At 45.5% G+C, this 15,051-nt stretch overlaps 1 protein-coding gene across 1 annotated transcript in view; it reads right to left on the reverse strand.

The window, feature by feature from the left end:
- NME7 (NME/NM23 family member 7) overlaps positions 1 to 15,051 on the reverse strand; it is an 835,246-nt gene that overhangs the window by 68,495 nt on the left and 751,700 nt on the right. The gene's annotated exons all lie outside the window — the stretch shown is intronic.

Below are 15,051 nucleotides of genomic sequence, written 5' to 3' on the forward strand. Positions count from 1 at the left end.
TTTGCCTGGTTATACCTGGCCAAATGTTCCGGCACAGAGATTTCCCAGGTACAAGAGCACATTCCCCGATTTTACATGGCAAGAAACCTGCCTGGTAAAAAATCACATGAGGCTTGGGCGGCAAGCGCCCTGGGCTCTGGCCACGCCTGAAAACCCTGCTGCAGCATGAAGGAGCGGATAACCCCGCCTCTTGCCAGCCCACAGAATCTTCTGCCGCTGACTCTGTTCCAGATCCTCGCCCTCTACAGATCTCCTGCCCTCATTTACCACCTGATTTGAGCTAGTTGTAAATGGGAACGTTAATCTCCACAAAAATGCGAAATCCGTGGAGAACCTGACCCTGGAAAAAATAGAGGATTTAGGTATAGGGAGACTGTCTGAAAACTGAATTTCTGACCCACTGTATCCTCGCTCCTTAATCCACCTATCTCGTAATTAGGCTCTTTGACAGTGAGAATATGAAAAACACTACCACCTCTGTATGAAATAATATTGTTAACATACACTGTTTCAATTGGGAGTTTTTAAACAGTCATGAAGTAGTTCCAAGGAGCACCACAACAACACGATTTTTACAGTATACCAGGTTTGTCCCTTTTATGTAAAAAAAAAATCTAAAACAAAGTATTGTGTTTGGAAAGATAATAAATACATTCACCCAGTAAGTTAGAAAAAACCCTTCAACTGTCCTCTAACGTGGGCCGGATTTCTCAAATCATGCCATGGACCTGTTGCGTTGTGTTTTCGTTGAAATCTGAATGGTGTGGTACCTTTCAATGAAGTTTAAGAGTCCCCATCTCTCCCTATTCCTTTCTCACGCTTACCAGACACTTCTGGGTCATCTATAGGAGAATATCTGTAGATCTCTAGATCATCAGTGCCCTGTGGCACAAATCTCACTCGCCAAGGCTCCAACTTGATCAGTACAGAGCCAAAACCCCAGACTACACGTTATGCCACTTCCATCAGTGTCTTAGAAAGATTTCTCATAGGGTTTCGCTAGGACAGTCAGATATGCAGCCCAATAAGTCCCAAACTAGCAACCTAGCAAAACACATACATTCCAAATTCACTTGCCTTTGGCACAAATGCCTCTCCCCTCTTTGCATAATCAGTGTGTTTCCAGTTAGAGCCTCTAGTTTCCCACAGTACTGGAGTTGTGCAAGCCAAATTCCAAGTGGTAAATTATTAACATTAGTTGGCAGAGAGAAGCTGTAAGCAAGTCAGGAGGTAACACTTTGTCAGCACCTCTGTGTCAACAGCATTCACACATAGGCAATTATTCATTCATGCACTGTTAACTCTAGGTACACTTTTGCTAGTGACACTTCTTCAGATAGCAAACACGCTCAGGTTGCATACTGCCAGGAGGTCCACGCAGAAACCCATGACCATTAGTTCAAGGATTAGAGAACTTTCAGAGGCTATGGCAAACAGTACAGCTATTTTGCAGTTCTGGATTTCAAAGACTTCCTTGCATTCTGCAGGACGACAAATCTAACATTGAAATTGTGAGCACACACTGACCAGGTCCAATTATTCGCGTAAAGACACACTGGGCAGAGTTTAAACATTTAGGTCCTTATTAAACTCATCAGAAAGAAGATCCCACACATTCCAACACCTCCAGTTAATCAAAGTCTCGTGGGTTGAGGGTCTACGGTATGCCTCTGGTGGCAAAATAGCAAGTACTTAATAGTGCCAAGTAAAATACACTTACACAAAGTGGACCCACAACAGCTACTGAAGAGATAATACTATGGAATGTAGGACTTTCTATAAATACATTATAATGAATGCCTGCTTTTCATTTTAACTTAGGAATCATAAAACATGGAAATAAGTCATAGTTATAAAACTAAAAACATGTCTTTTAGTGCATTAGTAATTCAATAATGTGTCAACGCCTCCACATTACCATTTGAAAGGAACCTTTCAGTTCACTATTTTAAAGTTTTACATTTCAGCCAAATAATTCATCCATGTGCCACATTCCACCAGGGCACAGCATAGCACTCCAAAATCAGTACTAGTTACTCTACATTCTGGCTCTTGAACTAATTGTGGTTATTCGGGGTCAGATTGGGACAAAAAATAGGCCAGGACACCAAATCAAAAGTGACCCCTCATTAGAAAACTGAGCAGCAAAAAAAGTGTCCCACATTTGGGGAGCCCCCACTGTGGCTTCTCTAGTATGCCTCCCATGTGTATGGGACTCCCGCCAGGAGTAACTTAGGGAAGGTATTTATACAGCAGCTATGATGGGCCAGGTGGCAGTTGATTTTTTCAAATTAGAATTGCACCATCTGCCGTGGTACACCAGGTGGACATGATGCCGCTCCTCCACCCCGTGGGACGCAGAGTGACCCTCTTGTGAGTTGTCCCACGGGACCGTGTAAGCTTTCAGAGATGTCAAACGTCATGCCATCAATGATGCTATTTGCCATGTCATCAGTGATGTAATATGTGAGGTCATAAGCGGTGCATGACAGTGACGCAAGATACAGGTAGCTAAGTGAGCTATAACTGGTGAATTTCAGTGTTTGTTGGTTTTTAAAGATAAGCTATTGTGTTACTTCAACACCTTACTATTATGTCACTTCAAACCTTTATCTTTTTCCAATCAATTTCTACGGTTGTCTTTAAGTAAGCCAAAATCTTATTAACATACCCAACTAGAATGTCACTTTAACCTTTGTTTTTTCTAATGTCCAGCAATTATGTTTAACACATGTGTAATTCGAAGGACCTGCTCTCATCTACATCTTGGAAAACAAGTGCTTTTTCTTCACACAGTGTTGCAAAAAATGCTTTTTCACACACTTAGGGGCCGAATATGATGGAGGATTTTCCGCATCCTCCAGGCCGGCGGAAGCCACCGCCGGCCCGGAGAATGCGGAAAATCCTCTGCGGACCCACCACCACATTAGGATGGCTGGTGGGTCTTGGTTTCAGCCCGCCGCTTTTCCGCCGCGGTTGGCTTACAACCGCGGCGGAAAAGCCCTAATATGGTGGCGGTGTCTCTCAGAGATGCTAAAAAATGCTTTTCCGCTGCGGGTTCTCTGCCGTGGAAAAGCATTCGGATCTTCACCTCGGGGGCCCGTAGCGGGCCCCTGGGTGAAGGGGGGTGCACATGGGGGGTACCAGGTACCCACCTGCATTTGTATGCAGAAATCGGCAGGCACCGCGCGGTGCCTGCCGCTTTCTGCATACAAATGCAATGTATGCATTTTTAACACTGCGGCGGGTGCAGCTTGAAGCCGCACCCGCCGCAATGTTAAACATAGAGGATGTGACCGCCAGGGTGGCGGTCACATCCTAATTGCACAGGAGGGAACGCTGCAGCCCATGCGGACGTTCCCTCCTACTCAGGGCTCGCGGACGGACGCAAGTCCGTCCGCGATCTTAATGTGCCCCTTAGTACTAATTGTTAATAAGAAGACGTATACGTAGACCGTGTTTTAGTGAAAAGCCATAGAGTAGGATTTAATGTTGAAGGGACAATCTGAAGGACAAATGCATTATATGGCTATCGACCAGGACTACTCACATAAAAAGGAATGGCCGCACACTTTTGGACAGCCGGGGCATTTGGAGATACCGGGTTCATTTCCTCACAACAGCAAACAGTAATGCAGGGCGTTTTGTGTGTATCACAGACAGCATTGTAACTAATACTTTTGCATATTCGTGGAATGGATTCTGGGTATACCTCTAGCTCATGACTGGATGGTTTCTTGTCCTTTTCAATTGCCTTTTTATGATTTCATCTCTAGTCTTGTTTTTGACATATCTCTGGAACATTTAGAATACTCACTGCTTTTTGATTGGTTAAGTGTATCCTCCCGTTGCTAGTAGGGAAGTACTTTTCTATTTGCATTTCTTCATGCCATTCGAGCTGTAGTACTGGGAGGGAGTGCAGGACCTGCTCATTCCTCCCTCTCTTGCTTTGCACCCCAAACTCTCCTGCCATCTTCAAGGCCCTCTAAACCAAGTCATTCTTGGTTACACCCTCTATCCCACTCATAGTGATTACTGCTGCGACTCAGGCCTATCTCTCCGCTACATACTTGCCGGCTGCTGCTATTGCATTTTTAATGCTTGGGGAATTGCGCAGGCATTGGCGAAGCCAATAGCAGTGGGCAGTTATCTCAGAATGTTACGTGCTGTGCTTTCTGGGTGGCAGCAAACAAGCACTGGCAAAGCAAAACTGTTTGGCTTTACCAATACTTGTTAGTGGTGTTAATGCATGTTGCATACGCTCTTAGGATTTTCAATGGAAATACATGATTGCCCAACAATCTATTTTGCTTCTAGCCTTCGAAAGTAGAGTGGGCAGTTTTATTTATTTAACAGTTTTATATAACGTGAATGCAGCATACATATGGGTATTAGATGGATTTACATACAAGAAGTAGCGTATGAAGTAACTGTCCGATTACTCAGTGCATATGAACGTCATGGATTAAAACAGAGACAGCTAAACATTTTCTGTTGAGTTAGGCTGTTCTAGTATTCTTCAGGGACAATAATCCTACCTCAATATAATACCTAGGCCATTCCTGATCTGTTGAAATGCCACAGGGAACTGCTTTGTTCCATTTTAACTGAACATAACCTTTGCTTAGTCTGTTTGTCTGTCTCCACTTTCTTTACTCACACAAGATGAATGTGTAAATGGGAAATTGTGGCTTACGGTTGCAAGCCGGGACCGAATTGTGCTTAATGACAGACAATGCAATAAGTAAGCATGCTTTGGGTGTGGTATTCTGCTTCGTTACAAAAGCTAATTATGAAAGCAGTCTGCAGAAAAAAACCCTATCCATTTCCGGGAAGAATACAAAAGAATCCATCTTACTGCATGCTGTGTATATTCGCGGGAAGCAGTCCTTTCAAATTTCCCTTTTTCCCCGATTACCAAAATGAAAGGATAGAAACCCTTGTGTGTCATATTGGTTCATAAAGATAAAACACAATGTCAGAGATCAAAACTCAGAATTCTTCTAAAAACCTAGGTCATCTACAGCTGTCCCTATATAAGGAAGTTGAGAAGTTGAATCCTGCATATTCCATATGGAAGTAAAGCACCAAAAAAGTCCCAAATGCATCATTATGTTTGAGGCTCAAAACACACTAAATACTGGCACTTGCTATAATGTAGCACTTGCCATAAGTATTCAAGAACTGTGTACTAGCCCACTATAAGGATTTACATGATTTTTCTTACAGAACCAGGAAGTGCCCTATTTTCCCTGCCAGAAGAGGCTACTGTCGATAGTAGAGTAGGATGAGTGCAGGCCCAAGTGTTTGGACACAGCAAGGATTTAATATAGTTACATTAAGCCTTCTTGTCCAAATTCAAGATAGTATTAACTGTAGCAGGGCGAGCTTACAAGGAGGTTTTTATGGGGCACTACGCTCATTCAGATATAGGTTTATGACGCTGTATGTGAGATCTGATACAAAATCATGCAATGGTTCTAGCAATCAGAATGAAGCAATTTTTGAAAGGTAAATATTACTCTTCTTTGAATATGCAATGTTTGAGACCCGGCTATTCAGCATTGAACACCTTTTAACACCTGAGGTGTGATCATGCAAAATCCAACTCATGAGCAGTGCAAGAGGGTCAGTGTCAGAAGTGAGCTGACTTACTGCCCCATATTGTGGTAGGTGGACGCAAAATTAGAATCACAGTAGAAAAGACCAACGGATGAAGATGGCTGACCAAATGCCGTTGTTTGTGTATTTGTTTTGTTTAATGTATTACTTTTTTTAATACAGGAGACTGGCGGGATATCTAAAGCAGTCTCTGGGTCTGACCTAACAATTTGGAACATAACACCTCTATAGACAACAATTTTCAGCCAGGAATTCTGCTCAAGCCTTGTGACAATAGGCAATGCATATTGGTGGACTCCACAATGCCTTTGTCCTTTAATGCGGCTCCTGCACCACAAGTGGCTAGCCTTGCGCTCCAAAATGGCGGTAAGGCAAACTTGGTAGCTTTAGAAGGCTTTTAAAACAATCACTAAATAAGCCATAGGAACATGGTACATTGGGCATGTAGGTGTGTGATTGGGGTTCTAAAGATGGGGAATGTCCATCCTTCCTTGTAGGATTAGCTCTGCAGGAGAAGAGATTATTTGAAATGATTTACCACACTGAAGTTTGACACAAGAACTTAGCTCACTTTGTTACTGAGTTCCTCTGAGTCTAAATCATGTTTTTTTTAACCCTACCACACTCATGCTTTACGTTGCTTTAGGACATTCTGTGGATTTCTATCCATAAGTGACATTTCTCACCAGTAAACATTTCAAAAACAGGGAAGCTACATTTAGATCATCGACCCTTTTTATCTGTCTGGAGGCAATGAGGTTTAAGCTTTTACTGACAGTATGCTAGCACTTATGAAAGCTTAATGAGTCATCCGTACTACACCCATAACAAGTTAAAGAACCAATGAAGTGCACTTAACATTCAACAGTTTAATTAAATTAACTCATGTAGCTTTCAACTGTCTTTGTGAAGCTGTTGATGCATGCCAAGAACAGATTTTGATGTTGAGTGATTTCATCATCTATGCAATAGATGTGAGCCACAGTTATACCCAGTGGCATAATGCAAAATGATGGGGCCTCTCTACAGAATGTGATGAGAGGCGCCTGAGTCTCCCATATCTCAAGGATATTTATTGGTCTTGGGCTCAATGATGCCCCCTTAAGGTTGGGGCGGGGGCTGTGCCGCAGGGGCTAATGGGGTCTGGGTTATGCCCCTGGTTGTAATCCAGGCTCTACCCAGTCCTCAAGCGTCAGAAGGAGTGCTCTATCCACTTCTATGCTCAAGTGAGCAGATGGGTGATATATCTACTTTAGTTAAGGCATTGTTTATGTGGTAATAATCAGCAGTTTGCTATAGGAACAGGGCAGACCGGATACGGGAGTGTAAAAGTAAGACTAGAACTACATGTATTTAAATGTTGCTTGCATCAGCTGTTTTGAACCCGCATTTGCAATGCACTCCTGCGTTGTACCAAGATGTGCAGGTCTTCTCTTATGCTAGCGCTTATGACTCGTTTTCACCTTGGTACTCGTAAGCAAGAAAGTTAGATTCCTGTTAGCTCAGCAAATACGCTTCTGCTGTGTATCTTAGTTTCAAGATCATTCAACTTTTTCCCATAAGAACAAGGGGCACCTGATCCAGCTCCTTTTATCAGTAGTTGAGTTTGAGATGTGTTAGCATCACATGCTCGGTTCATTGAGTCAACACTCGGTAACAATGCATTGCACAGTGTAAGTCAAAGAAAACAACCCTACTGGGATTAAATAGTAACTCCATCTCCTCCCCCTATCAATGCCCTTGGATCCCTACCCTAATAATTTAAAAATTATAGTGCGCCAGTTGAACTCAGGCGGGGGCTTAGGTAAGAGTAATACACAGTCAGTGCACCTCCCGTCCCATGGTGTGTGTGAACAAAAATTGCTGCTACTTTCTTTCCTGATCAGTTGTATCTTGTGGTGCTAGAAAGCCAATGCGGGTTTCCATGTCTTGTTCCCCAAGACAGTCCAATAAATGGTCCCAAGCTAGGGCCCTCTCCATCGATCCCCCACCGTTCCTCTTCTTTCTGAACAGCACTGAGCTCTTGTATCCTGCCCACTGGATCAGTTCTTCTCTCCATTTCTCACATCCTAGTTGCTTTCCAGTGCATGGTGATCTCCCGCTTAGCTAAAACTAGAGCCAAATCTATAAACCTTGTGGTAGTCTTGCGCCTTGCAGGCCTGGGGAATCCCCTCCAAGACACAAGTCGGGGTGCACAGTGAATTTATTAACACACGTCACTAATTCCCTCCAGAAATCCTCCAGTAGGAGACAGAACCACACCATATGGAGCATCTCGACTCCTTGGTCTCCGCGTTGAGGGCAGGCCGTGTCTGCAATATGGAAGAACCAATTAATTTGCCCAGGGATAGATACCCCTGTAGATATAATAAAAAAGTTAATCAGCTTAATTCTGTCATTTCTAGATAATGTGTAGGTGCATGCAAGTATCTTGGCCCAATATGCTTGTGCAATTGGAGGTGCTAAGTCTTCCCATTTTTCTCAAAGCCCTCCTAATGGTGTTACAATGTCATTGCGTAGTGCTTGGTAGAGACACGTCACTGCCCTAAAGCGGCCTGACGTGGTACACAGCGCCTGGCAAACCCTGTGTTGCGGGGGCTCCTCTGCGCCCGTACCCCAATGAGAACGTACCTTGGCAACTACTGCCGGAAGTAGTAGGAACTGACCCCTTAGGATATCAAAAGAGGTGGAAAAAATCATTGAACATTACTAGTTCCCCATCTCTGTAAAAGTCCCGATCTGGTACACCCTGTGGGCGGACCATTCCGCCAGAGCCCTCAATGCTTCACCCTGGGTGATATATTCCAGACTTCATGTTCCCAAACAAGTTCCAGACTTCAAGTAGGCTGAGATTGCGATTTTTATTTAACAAGAGGGACTGATTTGGTGGGTGTGATGGGGCAGAGATGAAGGTAAGGAAATAGTGATGATGTACAGCAATGACACAAGGATGGTAAAGCAAGGGGACCTGACGTAGGCTTTGAGGCTGGGTTTATCTGAGAAGTGGTGAATAATTAAGTCCATGAAAAGAGGCAGCCGGTACATTATTAAAGACTCACTAGTAATCTCTTCAATCCCGGAGAGTCCTCTAATAAGCATTCAAATCAAGGGGGGTGAATAAAGGCATGTAGTTCTCCATGCTTTTACACCTATGGGCCTCGAAGAATACCTTATTGCGATCTTTGTGGCCAGTTCAAGATCTACCAGATTGATCTAGCGTCAACAGAAGAGGTCGCGGCCAATCATCCCACCCATATTTAATGGTTCTGCACATCAAATAGAGGTTGCCAAGGGCAGTAGCTGCTACTTCTATAGTGCCCTTTGGTCCAGTTGGCACTTCCTTTTCTATCCCTGCTCTCAGGGTCATCACAGGAGTGGCAGGAACCGAAAGCTTCCTTTTTGTAGTTTCCACTCCTTGCTCCTCCCATTAACCCTCAGCAGGGGCAGGGTGCAACTGAGGCACTAACTGTGGGAAAAGTAAGAGGTTAAGCCTGTAATGTCTTCGGGATTCACAAGGTCTGTAATGTCACTTGTCCTACCATGGCAATATGGCGAACTGAACTCCATGTTGGAGGTAAAAAAGTGCGACATGTTTAAACTTGGCCGTAGGAATGAATGGTTTCATAAATCTATGAAGCGCAGGATGACATAAAGGATAAATGGAAATGTATATTCTGGGATCTTAAATGTGAAGCTGGTTAAATAAGCACATTGATTGTACACGTTGCTGCTGCTTGCCTCCTAATTACATTTTGACTCATAAATAAAGGCACATTGTTTGGACGTCGCTTGGGTCGATAAGAATAACGAGCGATCAATGGAAAATTAGAATGCGCTATATCCACCTAGCCACAATATAGCGCCTCATAACAAATTCCAAGTCACCAAACCGCTAACAGATGGGTCCTCGATGGGACCGAGATTTCACTTGCCATGCCTGACGCAACCAGAGAACACGCACACGAGTAAATATTAAGCAGTAAGCACCTACGTCTTTCTAAACAACTGTTACCCACTGAAGGGAAGCGGAGCTCTGGTTTGGCGCAGCAAAGCTTTTCTATTCCTGTAAACTGTAAAGCCCTCGCACTCCACGCTAGCACGTCAAGTTACTGTGCCGGAGCGCGTGCTGAGTAATAGGCACTGCTCAAAATTCTGATCATGTTCCTTTGCAGCAAGGGGAAAAAAATACCCAAGTACAGCATAACCTCCAAAAGACTGGAGTGGTAACAATGTCGCGTGTAAGCAGGGACCCACAGATATAGTTATTAAGATGACTCACTGTACAAGCGGCTATTATATTCCAATTTAGAAACAGTGTGGCTGTTGTAAAACCCCCCTTGTGTGCTGCCACAATGGGCAGGTCGGAGATACATGAAAGGGAGGGCTCGGGGCAGAGGTCATTCCTGGCACGTGAGGCTTGGGTGGCGTCAGAACCTGTCTGAGGTGACTCTGGGAGCACGACGAACAATGCCTTCGAAATCCGACTCGGCAAATCAAGAAATGTCACCTCATTAAAGAAAAATGATTGAAATATTAATCACTAGAGTCTATTGTGTAAGTAATCCCAACAAAACTTCCTTTCTGGTTAATTAATTACTGTCATGGCTTTCACATCAGACCAGATCCATTTTAACCCGTTCAGGAAGGAATCATACAAACACGTGAACCATGTGTGGAAGCTTCAAATTCAAAAGTACATATTTAATGATCAACGTAAAATGTGCACTTATACTATATTATAAGTGGAGGTCATCCAATGCAGGTCATACATTGTCAGGACACCTGTTCGGATTATACCAGCCAGCGCCTCTGCATGCGGGTCAAAGCACTATAGCGTTTAAAATGTTTGAAAATAGGAAGCGTCCATTTCGCAGAACGTGACTATTTCAACTAAGTCCCTGTACTGTCTACATCCCACAATTGTGAAACTTCTACCCTAAATCCTCAACAAGCACTGGCAAAGCCAATAGACCTGGCCATGGCCAGCTGGTGCAATAATTATGCACCAGATCCAACAGAAGAAAACATGCTGCCGACTAAACGTAGCAGCCTGCAGTAAAAACGTTAAATTAATAACAAAATAACCATCACATGTTTTAAGAGCATATTACAGGTGCTTCACAAGAGACAAATGTACCTTTTTAGTTTTAATGTACATCACTGGTAAAGATGATTGTCATTGACGCAAAGAAAATATATAATTAGCTTTGAATTACAGTAACTTGAAAACATAGAATGATTTTAAAAATGCAAGAAAATTAAAGAATGGAAAGAAAAAACATTCGCAAAGTAAAAAAATTTCCCACTAGTCCTGGAAATGAAGAGTGTTTGTTTTTCAGTACATGAGCACATGTGATCGAGCAAAATACTGTTAAACTGCAAGAGAGCTAATGGCTTAAGGAGGCTGTGTCAATGCTCAAAGCGGGTATGCATGGTTGATGTAAGAAAAAATGTGAATAGCAAAGGAATTGACCAATGGATGAAGAAGGCTGCCCCTGAGGCATTATATCAACATATATTTCCATTTATAGGATTTATAAAGCGCATGGCTATCAAGCCAGGGTTTACCAGCTCTTCATTTTATGAGGATGGTTAAACAACTAAAGCCAAACTCAAGAACAGCCATCAGTATGATTTAGTGAACAGCCAACTTTAACACTGTTTTTTTGGGATAATAAATATACTTTTTGTTGAAGCAAGTCAAGCTGTATTAGCTTGGACGAGTGTTAGATTTGGGGGTCTCGAGTTGGCAGAGGTAGGTACCTTTGTCCAAATAGGGACCCTTGTGTTTTGTCAGGGTAAGGGGTACAGTCCTAAAACAACCCCTGCTCACCCCCATGGTAGCTTGGCACGAGCAGACAGGCTTATCTCAGAGCATCTCAAAGCATTTGTGAACACATACAGTAACCCAGTGGCAACACTACAGATGGACACCACACAAGTTGCAGTATAAAAAGAAGTATTTTTATATAGACTTAACACAAGACCACAAGTGACAAAAATCCACAATACTGTACTTTAAAAATGGTAGAATTAGCTTAGTTCTCTTAAGATGTAAAATGCGACACTTTGAGTTCAATGTACCTTTGGATGCTTAACGCTATACAACGTAAGTGTTGCAGGGAAGGTGATGCGTTGGTTCCTTACACGCAAAAATGGTGATGTGTCGGGTCCCTACTGATGCGTAGGGGATGCGTCGGTTCTTCTCGGCGTGGGAGGTGATGCATCGGTTTCTTACTGTGCTTCCATGGCGATGCGACCAGCAGCGCCGTGATGCGATGAAGATCTGGTGCAATGAACAAAAATGGCGTCTTCTTCTTGATGCGACACGATGCGTGCACGCCCGACGGCCGTGCGGTGACTCAACGATTCATCTGAGCAGTGTCAGGCCCTGCGGCACGCTTCCCGGTGATGCGGTGGCGTCTGATACAACGTCGATCCTCTTCTCCGGCAATGTGAGGCACTTCGGCAACGATGCGACAGCTGCAGCAGCAACACGCTTTCCCAGCGATGCAACAACAGTGGCTGCGACAACAGATGCTGCGGCGACGACACGCTTCTCCGATGATGCAGCGGCATCTGGTACGACGTCGATCCTCTTCTCCGCCGATGCGAGGCGCTTCTGCGTTGCGAAGCGACAGCGGCAGTAGCGATGACACATTTCTTCTTCGTGAGTCGCGCTTCCAGCTCCTTGCGATACGCAGTCCCTCAGAAAGCCCAACACAACTGCAGGCACTTCCAGGAACTCTTGGGGAGCTGGTGGGTGAAGTCTGTTGTCCCTGAGACTTCAACAGGAGGCAAGCTCTATCTCAAGCCCTTGGAGATACTTCACAAGTTGAATGAAAGTAGCACAAAGTCCTTTCTCCTCTCTTTGGCAGTCAGGCAACCACTGCAGGCCAATCCCTCACGCTTAGGGATAGTCTCTCCTCAGTCTCTCTGGTTCCTGTCCTCAGCAAAGGTTTCTTCTTGTTTCCCAAAAGTGATCTAAAGTTCTGGGTTCGGGGTCCCCATATTTATACTAGCAAATCCTTTGTCCTCTGAAGGCAGACGGCCCTGTACCCAGTCCAAACCAAATCTGCGCAGTCCTACAGCACTTTGTTGACAAGACTGCTTCTTTCCTTTGACAGTGTGGGCCAAGGACATCAGACGCACAACAGGAGGTGGAGCCAGCATTGTGGAAGGCAGGCACAGCCCTATTAAGGTCCCTGTAGGAAGGTGGCTACCTGACTATGGTTACCCCAGATTTTTTGCCTTGTGTTTAGCTGGTTTTCGACTTAGTTGGCCTGGTTCCCTGCTAATCAGGGCCCCAGGCTATCTGCTCTCTCTGTAAAATGGATTCCATGTACCCTAGGTACATACCACAATTGGAAATGGACTCCTTGTCAGCCCCTGTACTATGCACTATAGGTGCTCAGGGCATAGGTGCCACCAAGGCCTACCAGGGGCTGAAGCATAGCTTTTGCCACCCCTGGCTGGTTCTTAAATTGACACAACTGGCTGATCACTCAGCTGGGGCAAGTGGGTGTAATCACCCCTTGCTTAGATATAGTATACATATATCTAAACCTATATCTGGACACATATATAGCCTGTAAGCCACTCCTATGGAAGGCCTCATCAATCCTGGAGGCAGAGTGCGTGGTTTTATGTGAGATGGAGCTCTGGCATGAGCTGAGCCTGTCTGCAGCTGTCGGGAACAACCCCCTAAGCTGATCCGGGATAATGCCACACCATATACTCTTAAGCGCCTTATAATCCTCGCGGTTATATAGCAACTTTGGTTTGGCTTTATCAAAACATGTCGTGTAAGGTGTCATACGAATTGGAATACTACCCCCTCGCCAGTTCTGGCGACGGAGGTAGCATTCCACCCTCCTAGAGGGATAAGACATGTTACTTTACTGAAACGCGGTTGATTTAAAATGAGCCTCAGATCCACAAAATGGATGCCTCTGCCACAGACACGGGTCTGGCCTCCTGCTGCTGACCGAAACTCAGCATATGGTGGCCTGGACAAAGAGTTTCCTGTCGCAGGGCGGTGTCAAACCACCCCAGACAGGAGATAGTGGATTGTAGTAGGGAGGTTTCAAAGAAACCAGACACTGCCTGGGGAGCACAAGGCTGCCCCTTGCATAATCCGGCCAAACCGGTTCTGGGGCCTCCCAGCCCCTGTCCCAGCGCGGCCTGGATCAAAGGAAAGGGGTGTAACCACCCCCTTCCTGGGTCCCACCCATAGGAGGGGACCTAGCAGGATGTCCAGCCCACCAGATTCGAATAAGAGTGGGAGCAGTGCCAATGCAACTCAGATCATCCTGAAGAAACATAAGAAACGAATTCTGGACCCTTCGACTTTCTACTCAACGCAGAAGACTGAAGAATCTCCCTTGTGGTCAAGGAGTGACCACCCTGTGCAAACAGGCACCATCCAGCCCTCGACCCTTGCTTTGTTGCAGTTCCCGCCGGAACTCGAGCGACAGAGATCGACGAGATCAAGCTTGCCTGCCTTTTCCCAGCCCGATCCACAGTCCCTGCAGAGCTGAGACCAGTGGAGGCGACCGGAAGCGTGGGGCACGCCATCTTGAAAAGGCCACGAGACGCTGACCGTGCAGCCCACGAGTGATCCTCGAAGCTGTGCACCGGGGTTTGAGAAGCCCCCACCCCGAGCTACACTTGCACCAAAGCTACCCCCTCCACACTTGACGAGTGCTGCGTGGGGCCCTTCTGCTTGTGGCGGCTCGACGCGTTGGCCCGGTCACTTGCCAGCTGGCTTGTGGCCCCTGTGCCGACGAAAACCGAAATACGACTTGCTTTTCTGGTTGCTCCAGATCTGCACCAGCTCCTGTGAAAAGGAGCCCCCACTCTGACCCTCCTGGTTCGAGTGATAAGCAATCTCCCGGTTCCGCGTGGATTGCTTTTGCCAAGTGCTGTTTACTGCAATTTTGAAGCCGACGGTGCTGACGGCGAGAGCCTACGTGGGACAGATCGTGACCTGCTCCTAGACGTCGCAGATGCCCCAGAGCCCACGTGACAGCGGAGAGAAGCCTATCGACAACCACCTGATTGCGCCCGACATTGCCTGGTTCCGTCCTGGTTCCACCCTGGTCACTGCTGAGTGACCCAGACTCTGTCCCCTCTGCTTTCAGGTACTTTTCTACTTCGATCCATCCTTGGATCGCACCGGACACTTCTGCTTCACATCGCCTGCAGCTGCAACAGCTTCAAGCACCAAGAGCCTGCGTGTCAAAACCCGACGCCACTTCGACCCTGTGCACCCACGGCCTGTGGGTGAGGTAACATTGCAACGCCGGTGTACATACACTGGTACACACCTCTAGGGTCTGTGTCTAAAGTTTTGTTCCTCTAGGTTCAGCGGAAGTATCTTTTAATTCACTTTATCTAACTTTTACGCACCATTGACATTGCATTGGT

Source organism: Lissotriton vulgaris, chromosome 8 (assembly GCF_964263255.1).
Source record: "Lissotriton vulgaris chromosome 8, aLisVul1.2, whole genome shotgun sequence".
Classification (NCBI taxonomy): Eukaryota; Metazoa; Chordata; class Amphibia; order Caudata; family Salamandridae; genus Lissotriton; species Lissotriton vulgaris.